Below are 13,013 nucleotides of genomic sequence, written 5' to 3'. Positions count from 1 at the left end.
TTGTTTCCATATTGTCGCCTTTTATGTGTCTTGGCTTATTGAAAAAAGCCTCCTTGGTTTCTCTCAGGATGCTGCAAAAATGGATTTCTTAGCTTGCAAGGTAATCCCTAGATCCCAGTTCCTAGCTTGCTTAAAATAACATGTTCTGAGTATGCTGGGAGTAAACCTAGGCATAGGGTGCATTTTTAGCATGCTGACCAAATTTGTTAACACTGGCCACTAGCTACACTTGTCTTTAGTAGGGGATAATGTATGTGACACAGATTAGATGGATGCCATTATTGGCCAGAGCAATGGAAGTACCAAAAGTCAACATCTATGACCCCATATAATTATGACCTATGGCTTTTGGAAGATTAGGTCATATATTGGAAGAAGGGTTAATGATAAAGTGCATGAAGGAACAAATGAAACCAAAGAGAGAGAAAAATGATACATATGGAAAAGCTCTGTCTGGGCCGTCTTATCTGAGGGACCTTGAGTCGGATAGTCTTCTGGGTGTGTAAATCTGAAAACTGATACTTTATAAGCAATTATAACAATAAAACGGCAATAATTATTATCCAAGGAAGAACTGACCTTAGCATCTAATATTCTGCATACTAAATCAGGAGATATTTACATGTAACCAATAATATTGTCACCTCTGCCACCCCAGATTAATTTCTCTTCAATATCCAGAGCAACTAATCCAAGAAATCAAATTTCATAGTCAGGTGGACCAATCTTCACTTTCCATATTTAATTACCTTTTTATTTGAATGATGCAGCAGCCCTAGGTACCATGGTTTGTAGATTAAGAAGTGCAAATTATATCATAATGGGATTAGAGAGTTTTCATCAGTGGGAGTATGTCTGGCATTAAGATTATCAGCTATGATCAATTTTGAATTTGGCTTGGCCACCAGTTCCAGAAGGTCATCCTCAAGCATGTCCCTGCTGCCAAGTTGGTTTAAGTGGTCTCCCAACTTAAAGAGCCTGTTCAAAATATGGAGGGCATATAGGAAATGCTATCAACCTTCAGAAAATGGCTAGTTCTGCTGATAAGGCACAAGGAAACACTTTGGACCTCACTGATTCAACCACGAATATGTCGTTGCAAAAGCTAGATTCATTCAACCTTGAGAGATGCCAGGTAACACAATAAACCACACAGCTGACTGTAACGCTATAATCTTCGAGTTACAGCTATTCATTCAGCAACTGTTTACAACAGCACTGAATGAGAGATACTTATGATTAATTCTCACAGTTACCGCTGAAGAAATACCCCTGAAGTCATATTTGGGCAGGATTGAAGTATCCCACAGACACCATTTGCAGCCTTCCCTGGCAGCATCCCACAAGCAGTCACTGGGGGAAAGTGCCAGAAAAACTTGCAAGTCACTCCTATCAGTCATTCCCGCCATTTTTTCCCTGAGGAGTCCTGCTATGGAGTACAACTCTGAGCACACACCTATCCACAGCACCCCCTTTACCCTCACTGGCTCACGCATGCTTCCTAGCACACACCTGTGTACCCCCCAATAAGTACCCATACACCCTCCGCCTGGGACTCCTGCCTCGTCCTGGTTAATAAGGTGTGTGGTTCTGGGATTACAACTGCTAGGAACTCTTAAGATTGCCATCACTAAGTACCTTGATCACATGACATCAGGTTTTATGATGGCATCGCTTAGCAACACCGATCCCGGTCCCAATTTCCATCATAATGCAAGAGCTACCTGTATTTTATTTATTTAGATACATATTTATCTGTACAGCTGTATTGCTTCTACTGTAACTTTGTAAGCCAGAGGGGGGGAGGCAATCAAGCAAGCTATAGGAACAGAATCTTGATTGCATTTTCCCTTCCTTCTCTTGTATATTCTACAGAATGAAGATGGAATCAATCTGAGCTGTTTTCTTGTGTTTTCTCTCTGTTTCCTGGGCTTAAAGTCTGTTTTTATAGCTTTTGGCGCTGCCTAGTTTCTCCATGGCTCTGTATGATAATAGGACCTTCAGGGACACTAACAGGTATCGCATGTAGAGTATTGCGTTGGGTGTGAAAAAAGACTACAAGACTCTTCTGGGAAGAGAGGAAAAAATAGGAACTTTGTATCCCTAACTGAGGAAGATAGCTCAAGCAGTGGAAGACGCACAGGTAATCCTTGTTTAACAACTGCCTTTTTTAGCAAGTGTTTGCAGTTACAATAGTGATGGAAAAAGTAACTTTGTGATCAATTGTCAAATTTATGACCTTCGTAAAAGGAAGCTGAAATATAACATCATAAGCACCGTTGCACTTTCACTTTGCTTCACTTGTCAATTATTTGGAATTGGAGGCTTATGATCCTCTTCGAACAAGATATTCTTCAGAAATAAAGATGGAATAACATTCCCTCCGAGGACCCAATCCTCTTCCACTTTTGCAAAACTGCAAAATCTACCTCTTTCAGATGGCCAGAAGGCAGACTGGGGTAATTGTGCATTTAAGTATTTGATTGTTGTGTATTTCTTCCCCTTGATGCACCTGACTGACTATTGCTGTTTGGTTACCATTATTCTTATTAGCATGGTACTATTACTTTAATCCTAATGTGTAAACTGCTTAAAGTGACTTTTGTAATTGATCAGTAAACAAATTCTTCCCTCAAGCTAAGAGTCCAATTTCAATCAGAGCCACGAATGGAAGACTGTAAGGCAGAGGTGTCCGATCTTGGCCACTTTGACCTTATTTGTGTGCCTGTCTATGATCTGAGGCACAGAATCTACCATAAATTGCTTTGATTATTATACTACATGAAAAGACCTCCATTTTAGACCTAGTGTGCTACTCCTGAAGGCTTTCCAATCCAGGAATATATATTTACTTCCTTGTTATCACATTAAGTCTTATTAATTATCATTACTTTATTAAGTCCATATTTATTTCATCACATAAACTCTGTAAAAGAAAAAAAAATGAGCTGCAGTGTCCTTGGCAAGAAAAACCACATCCTTCGTTTTATACACTGACCATACATTTATTTTATCTCCCACCTGATAGGCCTAAAGTTAATTTTTCAACTGCTAGCAGCTTATTGCAGCTAAGAATCTGCAATGACAAATGCTTTAATTTTGTCAGAACTAAAATAATTGTATTTACTGAGAAATGTAGTAAACCCAAGCATAATTGAAAATTGGATATTATAAGCACAGAACAAATAAAGGATTTGGAAGAGTCTTCAATTTTTTCCCTACTAGAGAACCAACAAGAGCTTTAATTGGTTGCACCCCAAAAATACCCAACACAACCATTCAATTTGCTAGCTTGAAGCAGCAATAATTTTGTCCCTGAAGCAGTAAAGCTCTTAAGGACAACATATTGAGCCTTTTGCTTCCCAATGAAAGTTATTGCAGGTACAACTTATCGGCCCTTGAAGGAATCTAGACTAAATTTATAACAACCATATTTCACATTCCCTGCTGTGTGTTTCATCTTCTTGTGTCTTTTCTAATTTGAGAATATCCCACTTCAGTTGCAAGTTAAAATTAAATTGCATTAGGGCAGGGGTCTTCACACATGGCCCTTTTATGACTTGTGGACTTCAACTCCCAGAATTCCTAAAGCCAGGCACACTGGCTGAGAAATTTTGGGAGCTGAAGTCCACAAGTCATAAAAGGGCCAAGTTTGAAGACCCCTGTACTAGGGGCTCTCTCTTGTCATTCTTAATTCTTATTAACCACTTTCTTTCTTCATGGAAGAATAACATAGACATTGACTACCAATAAAGGAAAATATCTGTAGCTCAGGGTTGAAATGAGGAGTCCTTGGTGCTCTCTGAGCTTGGTTGTTTTCTTGCAGAGGTTTCATTATCCAAACTAAGTAACATCATCAATGCAAGTGTTGCTACAGAGCTTGTATTTCTAGCAGGGCTACTAACAGGGATGATGTTATCTAGTTTGGAAAATAAAACCTCTGCAAGAAAACAACCAAGCTCAGAGAGCACCAAAGACCCCTCAGATATTGACTATGCTAAATTGCTTTATGAGAACAGGCTTTGTTTAGCTCTTCCTCCAGCAAGCACGAAAGTATTTATTTACATTTTAAAATCACTCAACAGCTGCAGGTCCCTGGGTGATTTACAATAAACAAAACACTCTAAAAATACAATTTCAGTAAAACCATGTGCAATAAAACCAAATAAAATGCAAAATAAGATCATCATATAAATTGGCAGCTATAAAAAGATGGTTCAAAATTAAAACCATATGAATTGAAGTATAATTACATTCAGTCTAAAAGAGCAATAAAATTTAAAAAAAACTGGTGTCAGAATGATGCTAATGTGGGCGCTGGTCAGGTTTCTCTAAGGAAGGAATCCCATCAATGAGGTCCACCATAGAAACAGTACTCTTCCTTTTAGCAGGGGTCTTCAAACTTGGCCCTTTTATGACTTGTGGACTTCAACTCCCAGAATTCCTCAGCCAGCGTGCCTGGCTGAGGAATTCTGGGAGTTGAAGTCCGCAAGTCATAAAAGGACCAAATCAGAGTTCAACTTGATCTTCTTTGCTGGGTCTGGAGGAGGACCTCCCCAAGAGATCTTAAGGTCTGAGTGAGAGTTAATCTGATGTTGTGGTTAAGCCACCAGGCTAGTATCCAGAAGGCTGCTGAGTTCTAGTCTCACTTTGGGCACAAAGTCAGCTAGGTGACTGGGTGACTCAGTCCTAGAAAGGAGGCAATGGAAAACCACTTCCAAAATTTTGCCAACAAGGATTTATCCAAGCAATCACCAGGAGTCAACTCTGGCTGAAGGCATGCATACACACACACACACACACACACACAGAGAGAGAGAGAGAGAGAGAGAGAGAGAGAGAGAGAGAGAGAGAGAGGGAGGGAGGGAGGGAGGGAGGGAGGGAGGGAGAGAGAGAGGTGTGAATAGGTACATTCCTTCAGGTAACTTGGCCCCAAGTAATTTTGGGCTTTAAAGTTCTAAACCAGACTTTGGATTGGGTCTGGAAACCTAATTTGGTATCCAGTGAAAAATTGGCATATGTTCATCAGCTGGTCTCAGTGAGTTTTCCAGCCACTTTCCAGCCATTTAGTTCTATTTTGAACTAAATTCCCAGAAGGTTTTGAAAGACAATCCATGTACAACCCATTTCAGCAATGGAAGCCAGAACTTCTTAGTGTGTAACTAACTGTTGCCAGGCTGTCTCTGTACAGGTAAGGTCACAGTTGCTAAAGCAGCTGAAAAGGCACCGGGGTCTCTAGTAACAGTGATGTAACTAGGGGCATCCCTAAACTGTGAAATGTACTCTTTTAGTGAGAGTGTGGACCTCTCCAGAACAGGCAAAGCATCACTTTGCTGAACAGATGCATAATCCACGAACTGTAACTTTATCTTTCCTAGATTAAGTCTCAATTTATTGGATCTCATTCACCTCTGTTTGACTGAATCCAATTAAATTAGTTTCTCATGTTTTACTAAATTGCCCCACATCTTAGTATCATCAAGCTCTGTCTAAGTTTGTTGAGATCAGCTCTTTTAAAGTCTAACATACTAGTTTGATTTTGTTCTATTGCTTGTGTCTGCATTAAACTGAATTCCAGTATGACATGGTCACTCTCCCCCAAAGTTCCTGCAACATTAGTAAGAATTAAGTCCAGTATAGCTGATCCTCTAGTTCCCTGCTCTACCTTTTAGATCAGGGGTCTTCAAACTTGGCCCTTTTATGACCTGTGGACTTCAACTCCCAGAATTCCTCAGCCAGATACGCTGGCTGAGGAATTCTGGGAGTTGAAGTCCACAAGTCATAAAAGAGTCAAGTTTGAAGACCCCTGTTTTAGATGATAGAGTTGTCAGCTAGATTCATCAGGAACCTGTTGGATCTCCCACTTGATGTGGGGTTTGCTTCCCAGTTGATGTGAGGGTAATTAAAGTCCCCCATTACTACTGTAGTGTGTTTCCTACCGTAGTTACATTAGTTAACCAAGAAAGTTGCTAAATTCTGTTCAGAACCAATTGTACTAAGGGGGACTTGGTTTAAAGCGGCAATATCTAAACCAACATATTACTGTCTGATGAAGTATTGCTATAGATTTTATTAATTTCTTGAACATAGAGCCCAACAGTTTTATATCACATGTATTTCACACTACTCCTTCGCAAACAAAGGCAGAACTAGTAGGATGGAAGCATCTCTCATCACAAAACTATCAACCTTGTTTATTAATCTTGATCTTTGCATTCAACCAGATATTACCACTGATTAAGTTTAAAACCTGAATTTATTTGATTGTTAATATGTATTTTCCCCTGCAGTGATTGCAGGAAAGAATCAAAGAAAGCAAATTAGAATTATGTACTACTAATTATGTGAACTCTTACACTGATATTTCTCTCAGCCTAGCTTGGAATTTTAATGTTAGTAGCAATGCAAACAATCCAATTTTATGTTAGTGTTTTTTCTGATAATTGCCCCAGTGAAAAGGATAGATTTAAATTTATTTAGAGACATCAACAGATGTATTAAACTTGCCTAACTTTGTCTGGTCCAAACAGCTAATACTGTATAGAGGCTCTTTTTATTTTTGAACAGTATTAAGAATGGAGCTAATAAAAGGGATATGCCTTTTGGTCCACAAGGAAGTCAATACACAAGATTGTTCTGAATTTGTGGTTATTATTTCAATTGTCAGTTGCTGTCCAGACAATAACTATCTCCCTTTTTTTCTAAAATTGAGTGAACAAAAAAGCTATTATCTCTGCCCAGTTATTTAGTCCAATTTCAGCTGTAACCAAATTAGATAACTCATGAATAATGTCATTTTAAAGCCTCTTAGTTCAGAGAATCTACCTTAAATCTGTTCTTCTCTAGTTTTTGCAGATGCATCAGATTTAGTCCTGGAGTTATTTCAGAATTTAATTCAGGAATAGCAGGTATCTTTAAATTTATTTGTACAATAAAACTTTGTTGCTCAATAATTGTGGCATGGACTACATATACATTTTTTTAAGGATGACACAAAGGAAGTAGTAAAGTTGTAGGAGAGAGCAGTGGAAGTTAGCAAAATTAGAGCAAGAGGAAGATTAATGCAAGTGGTGGAAGATACAAATAGGGAAAACTATGGTGAATGATGAATGAGGGGAAAGTAGAATCTGCCTTATGAAGAAGGAGACAGCAAGACCTTCTAGCAAAGCCTGAACTTAATGTGCTGGTAGAAACCATAACAGAAGAGATAGAGCAGGCAGGAGAATATAGAGACTGGAGAAGTTTGACAAGACTGGTGCCTTTGCACAGCTCCATCTTGTGTACCAGTTACAACATTTCCTGGAGCAGAAGGCCATGCTATCATTCATGCTTCAGTTCCCCTTCATTTGGACTATTACAACACACTCTCAATGGGATTACTTTTGAAGACTTCTCAGAAACTACAGCTCATCCAGAATGTAGCAACTCCACTAGTCAAAGATATTCCACAGTTTCCCCATGTGACATGTCTATTTCCATAGCAATTTGATGCACTTATAGTCAGCTTTAAAGGCTTTGGTAGCCCAAGATCTGTGTGTTTTCATCACTGCCTGCTCCATGTGTATCTACACTAAAACATGAATGGTTGCAGGAACTGGATATGTCTGGTCTACAGAGAGAAGGACTAGGGGTGACATGATAGCAGTGTTCCAATATCTGAAAGCCTGTCACAAAGAAAAGGGGGACAATCTATTCACTTAAGTACATGAGGACAAGACAAGACATAACAGAAGGAAACACATCAAAGAGAGACACAACCTAAAACTAAGGAGAAATTTCCTTACAGCAAGAACAATTATTCAGTGAAACAGCTGAATAATTGAATAACAGAAGTTGTGGGTGCTCCATCACTGGAGGTTTTTAAAAAGAGATTGGACAGCCACTTGTCTGGAATGGTATAGGTCAGTGTTTCTCAACCTTGACAATTTTAAGGCATGTGGACTTCAACTCCCAGAATTCCACAGCCAGCATTGCTGGCTGTGGAATTCTGGGAGTTGAAGTCCACATGCCTTAAAATTGTCAAGGTTGAGAAACACTGGTATAGGTTCTCCTGCTTGGGCAGGGGTTTGGATGAGAAGTTCTCCAAAGTCCCTTCCAACTCTATTATTCTGTATTCTGTAACTCTTAGATGAGAACAAGAAATATATGTTCTTTGGACCCCCTTTTCTTAGGGAAGACCATGAGCAGGGACACTGTCAGAGTGTGCACAGTCTTATTGCACAAGATAACCCAGGAGTAAACTCAGTAAACAGGGGTCTATATTAAATGGTGGTTTATTTTACACTATCTACAATATCATACACCGGGAACAATATACATACACGTGTGAATACAGCAGGATCCAACACACAGCAGTTACAGCAGGAAATGGAAGAGAGAGAACAATCTGCGGAGCCTTCCCTTTTATACAAAGCTCTTAAAGAGACACAGACCCTGCTTGCTCTTAAAGAGATACAGACCCTGCTGAGTCATTCCCATCATTACATTACATCAGTGGTTAGCTATTAAATCATTACCTTGACATCTCTGTTTCTCCAGCATTACAATTCAAATAATTGTTCATTTGTTTTATAACTGATCTGTGGCATCAAAGCTGAACACAAAAATAAAATTGTTGCCATTTTATTCTTCAGTATATATTTTTCTGACTAAAGTATTTTACAAACATAAAAAGAATTAACTCCTGCATGGCCAAAAAATAAGTATGGAGAGTGCTGCTGTAACTTTGAAAAATGTTGATTGATAGATAGATAGATAGATAGATAGATAGATAGATAGATAGATAGATAGATAGATAGATAGATAGATAGACAGACAGACAGATAGACAGACAGACAGACAAGCTTTATTGTCATTTTTTTACTGTGGGCACAATGGCACACATTAAAAATGAAATTTAGTTGCTTGTTCTTAAAGTGTACACATACATAACACATTTAAACATACTATATACAACATATGTACAGACCTAAACCCTTACATATAATCAACATATAAATATTAATCAATGTCCATCTTGAATACATAACGGAAGGAGGAATTAATAGATTTGTTGGGCACAGGGGGAAAAGTCATTGAATTCAGAGAAGAGGGGAAAAATGAGACAACAGAAAACTTATTAACTTGGCAAAGCAAACTTATTACTACAGGGCAGACAGAATAAAGAACTGAGGAAGTTGCAAAAGAAAGTGATTAGTTCTGCATGCAAAATAGCAAAGCTTTGATGATCTCAAAATGAATGATAAGGCACCAACTGAGAGACATTTGAGATTAAAATAGGATTGAGTTTGTCGTGTAATGTAGAAGATGTGGAAGATGAAACTAGGCATGTAAGTTGCAATGTCCAGGCTATGCAAAAGGAGCAAAACAACTGTCAACAAACATTAACAGATACCCATTTCACTAAAAGTCAAAGAGCCAGGTTCTTCCAGAAAGCCGCTGCATAAAAGATTAGCCATGCTTTTAGAATGTAATCAGAGTGCTGAAAGAACCCTCAGAGGTCTTCTAGTCCAACCCCCTGCTCACGGCAGGAAACTTACATCATCCCAGTCAAATGGCTGCCCAGTCTATTTTTGAAAACTTGCAGTGGTGCAGAACCCCAAATTATTCCATTGTTCTCACTGTCAGAACATTTCTCCTTCTAGATTGGATCTCTCTTAAACAAGCTTCCACCCATTACTTCTTGTTCTGCCCTCAGATTAAAGCAGCTAATAAGTCAATCTGTCTTATTTGTGACAGCCTCTCAAGTACTGGAAAAACTGAACACTAAACACACCTAGTTCTGTCACTTGTTTATCATACGGTTTAGCCACCAGACCCCTTACCATCTTTATTGCTCTTCTCTGCACTTTCTAGGTTTTCAACATCTTTTTTGTATCCTGGTGAACAGAACTGGATATAGCATTCCAAGTGTGGTCTCACCAGTGCAGTATAAAGCAATATGATCACTTCTTGTCATCTTGATTCTATCCCTCTGTTGATGCAGCCCAGGATTCCATAGGCTTTTTGGCAGCTGCAATACATTGGTGGGTCTTACTTAAGTGGAGGTCCACTAGGGCACCTACAATTGGTCTCTCTCACAATTATTACTATTGAACCATCTGTTCTATACCTATGCATTTGGTTTTTCCTCCCTACGTGTAGGAACTTTCTTTTCTCACCACTAAACTGCACCTTGTCAGATAGGATGAACAATTTGTCATTATTGAAGTTTTTTACTCTTTCATATTCCTTGGCCATGTCATATTACACTAGAACCACTGGAAGTTTTTAAGAAGAGACTGGACAGCCATTTGTCTGAAATGGTGGGTTTCCTGCCTGAGCAGGGGGTTGGACTCGATGACCTCCAAGGTCCCTTCCAACTTTATTATTATATTATTATATTATATTATTATATTATATTATTGTATTATTATATTATATTATTGTATTATTATATTATATTATATTATTGTATTATTATATTATATTATATTATATTATATTATATTATTGTATTATCATATCATATCATATTATATCATATCATATTATATTATATTATATTATATTATATTATATTATATTGCCAGAGGGAGCTCCTTAGAACTTTAGCTACCACTGAGGATTCATTTTTATGGTTAGAAATCAATGAAAACATCTTCAATGTTGGACAGTTTAGATAAACAGAATAACTTGCCATAATATTCTGACTTTGCTATCAAAAAGAAAAGCTTCATGTGAAGTTCTTACTCAAATCTACCTCTGAAATTATTTTCTTATTTTACACACATACACAAACACATACACACACATATACACACACACACAAAATCAATGGAAAAGGAGGACGATAGTTTATGTTTTGAAACAAAAAAAAACTTGAATAAGGCTGAAAGAGCACCTTCCGTTGCATCATGGAAATGTTTTATTGTCAAACCCACACTCATACATACAGTAACTAAAATTTGGATGCTTAGAGCTACAAGAAACATAAAACAGTTAGGTCAAATATAATTAAAAATAAAACTATTTTCTAGTAAATTCCATTGGTAGGAACTGCATATCAATAACTCAGGCAGCTGCTTCAAAGATAAATCAAACATTAAAATTCAACCACCAAACTGCTAAGCAGGACCACACAGAGATTGCCTGTGTCATTAAAACAGCTGTGTGATTCATAGCACAGACGTTTCTCTCATTTTGGATCACTGTATCCAAAGAATTGCCTACTTTGGGGGCACGCAACTTTTTCTCCAGCTGGGGACTGCATTATTTATAAAACGCATGTTCTGTTTGATGTTTTGCCCATGCACAAATGAAAGAAAATCACACCACTCCCTATTGGAGTTTTGCTGTCAAATTTCAGTATTGCTATTGGGGGGGAGGGGTGCGAGAGCCAGTACTTGTGCCCCCTCCCAGCATGGTACGCGATCTACAGGAAACCTACTCATATCTTTTGAGTACCAAAATAAATTGTATTTACTCAGACCTTTTGAACCGTTGCTTAATGTTTTTAGTGCTGCTTTTTAACAGCTGCTGTTCCAGATTTGAATTTTTTATGGGAATTAAATACTTTGATATATAAACTGCCTTAAAATATTAAGATTGAGATTGCCACATATATGAGGCTGGGTTGGTCTGCTGCATATTTTAACAGCAACTTTTAACTCTGTCTTCATAAAAATATTGTAAAAGTCTTCAGTGCCAACCTTAAATACACTAGTCAATAGCGAAAATATGCCTCTGTCTTAGAAATGAACGGGGGTGTGATGGCTCAGCAAATAAAGATGCCGAGCTTGTCAGCTGGAAAGCTGACAGATCAGGTTTGAGACCTAAGCACCACATGACACGCTGAGTTCCCTTTACTTTTCCCCAGCTCTTGCTCACCTCAGTAGCGGCCAAAATTGTGGAAACCTTTTGGGAAAAGTGTACAGTAGAAATGCCACCTTTGGTTAGGTTTCCACCAATTTTTCTTCTAATTTCTTTATAACTGTAGCCTTGTTCACTCAATAATACTATTTTACATTGCTTTCTGGGCAACCAGTCAATTCTTTGCACTATTACTTTAATTTTATTATATTTTACAAGCTCACTAAGTGAAAGAAAAAAAAACCCAACCAACTTGATAGCGATCACATAACACACTGACAAATGTCCTCCTCTCAGCTTCAATATACAACATCAATAACTGAATCCTACTGTGATCTGATTGGCTCATTGCTAAAACAAGATGACACCCGATTGGCTCTCTAAACACTCATGCTCATTGGCTACAATCAGATGAAGGAACGCTACCTGATATCAATTTAAGCAAGTTGTGCTTCCTTTTTCTGGTTATTTGGCTATCACTTTTCACAGAATATAATACAGGTAATTGAACAAACTTTGTTGCATTACATTCTTGATTAAATTATCTTTCCAATGATATATAATGTTATGGTACTCCAAAAAAAAGTGGTGTTATTAGCCATCAAACCTCAAAAATACACTTTTCCCAAAAGGTTTCCACAATTTTGGCCACTACTGTAGCAGTTCGAAAGCATGCAAATGTGTATAAAATTCATCCACCCTTATTATGATATAATTGCAAGTTACTTACAAATAACTCTATAAAACCTTACACACACCACATCTCATTTTTTTTAACCTTGGCTTGAATTGGCACACATATTATGAAGACTAATGGGTAAATATAGTAGCCTCTTATTCAAGAGCCATATGAGTATATGCTCAGATACAGCAACTCAGTCATTAACCTAATGTACTATTACACTATCCGATGTACCACCCAAGCAAGTGACACTTGTAACCTGATTGTAAGAAATCATCGTCTTTCTGATCAAGAGATTACAAGGGAAGTAAGCAATGGGGTACCCCAAGGTTCTGTCTTAGGCCCAGTACTTTTCAATATCTTCATAAATAATGTAGATGAGGGAATAGAAGGGAAACTCATTACATTTGTAGATGACACCTGGTTGGAAGGAACAGCCAACACTCCAGAAGATAGGCTAAAAATCCAAAAAGACTTGACA

At 38.0% G+C, this 13,013-nt stretch overlaps 1 protein-coding gene across 1 annotated transcript in view; it reads right to left on the bottom strand.

Annotated features, from left to right (window-relative positions):
• Positions 1-13,013, bottom strand: part of CTNNA3 (catenin alpha 3) — a 516,687-nt gene that overhangs the window by 476,729 nt on the left and 26,945 nt on the right. The window lies entirely within an intron of this gene.

Source organism: Crotalus tigris, unplaced genomic scaffold (genome assembly GCF_016545835.1).
Source record: "Crotalus tigris isolate CLP2741 ecotype Arizona unplaced genomic scaffold, ASM1654583v1 scf7180000024304.1987388, whole genome shotgun sequence".
NCBI lineage: Eukaryota > Metazoa > Chordata > Lepidosauria > Squamata > Viperidae > Crotalus > Crotalus tigris.
This window is presented reverse-complemented; position numbering and strand designations above follow the sequence as displayed.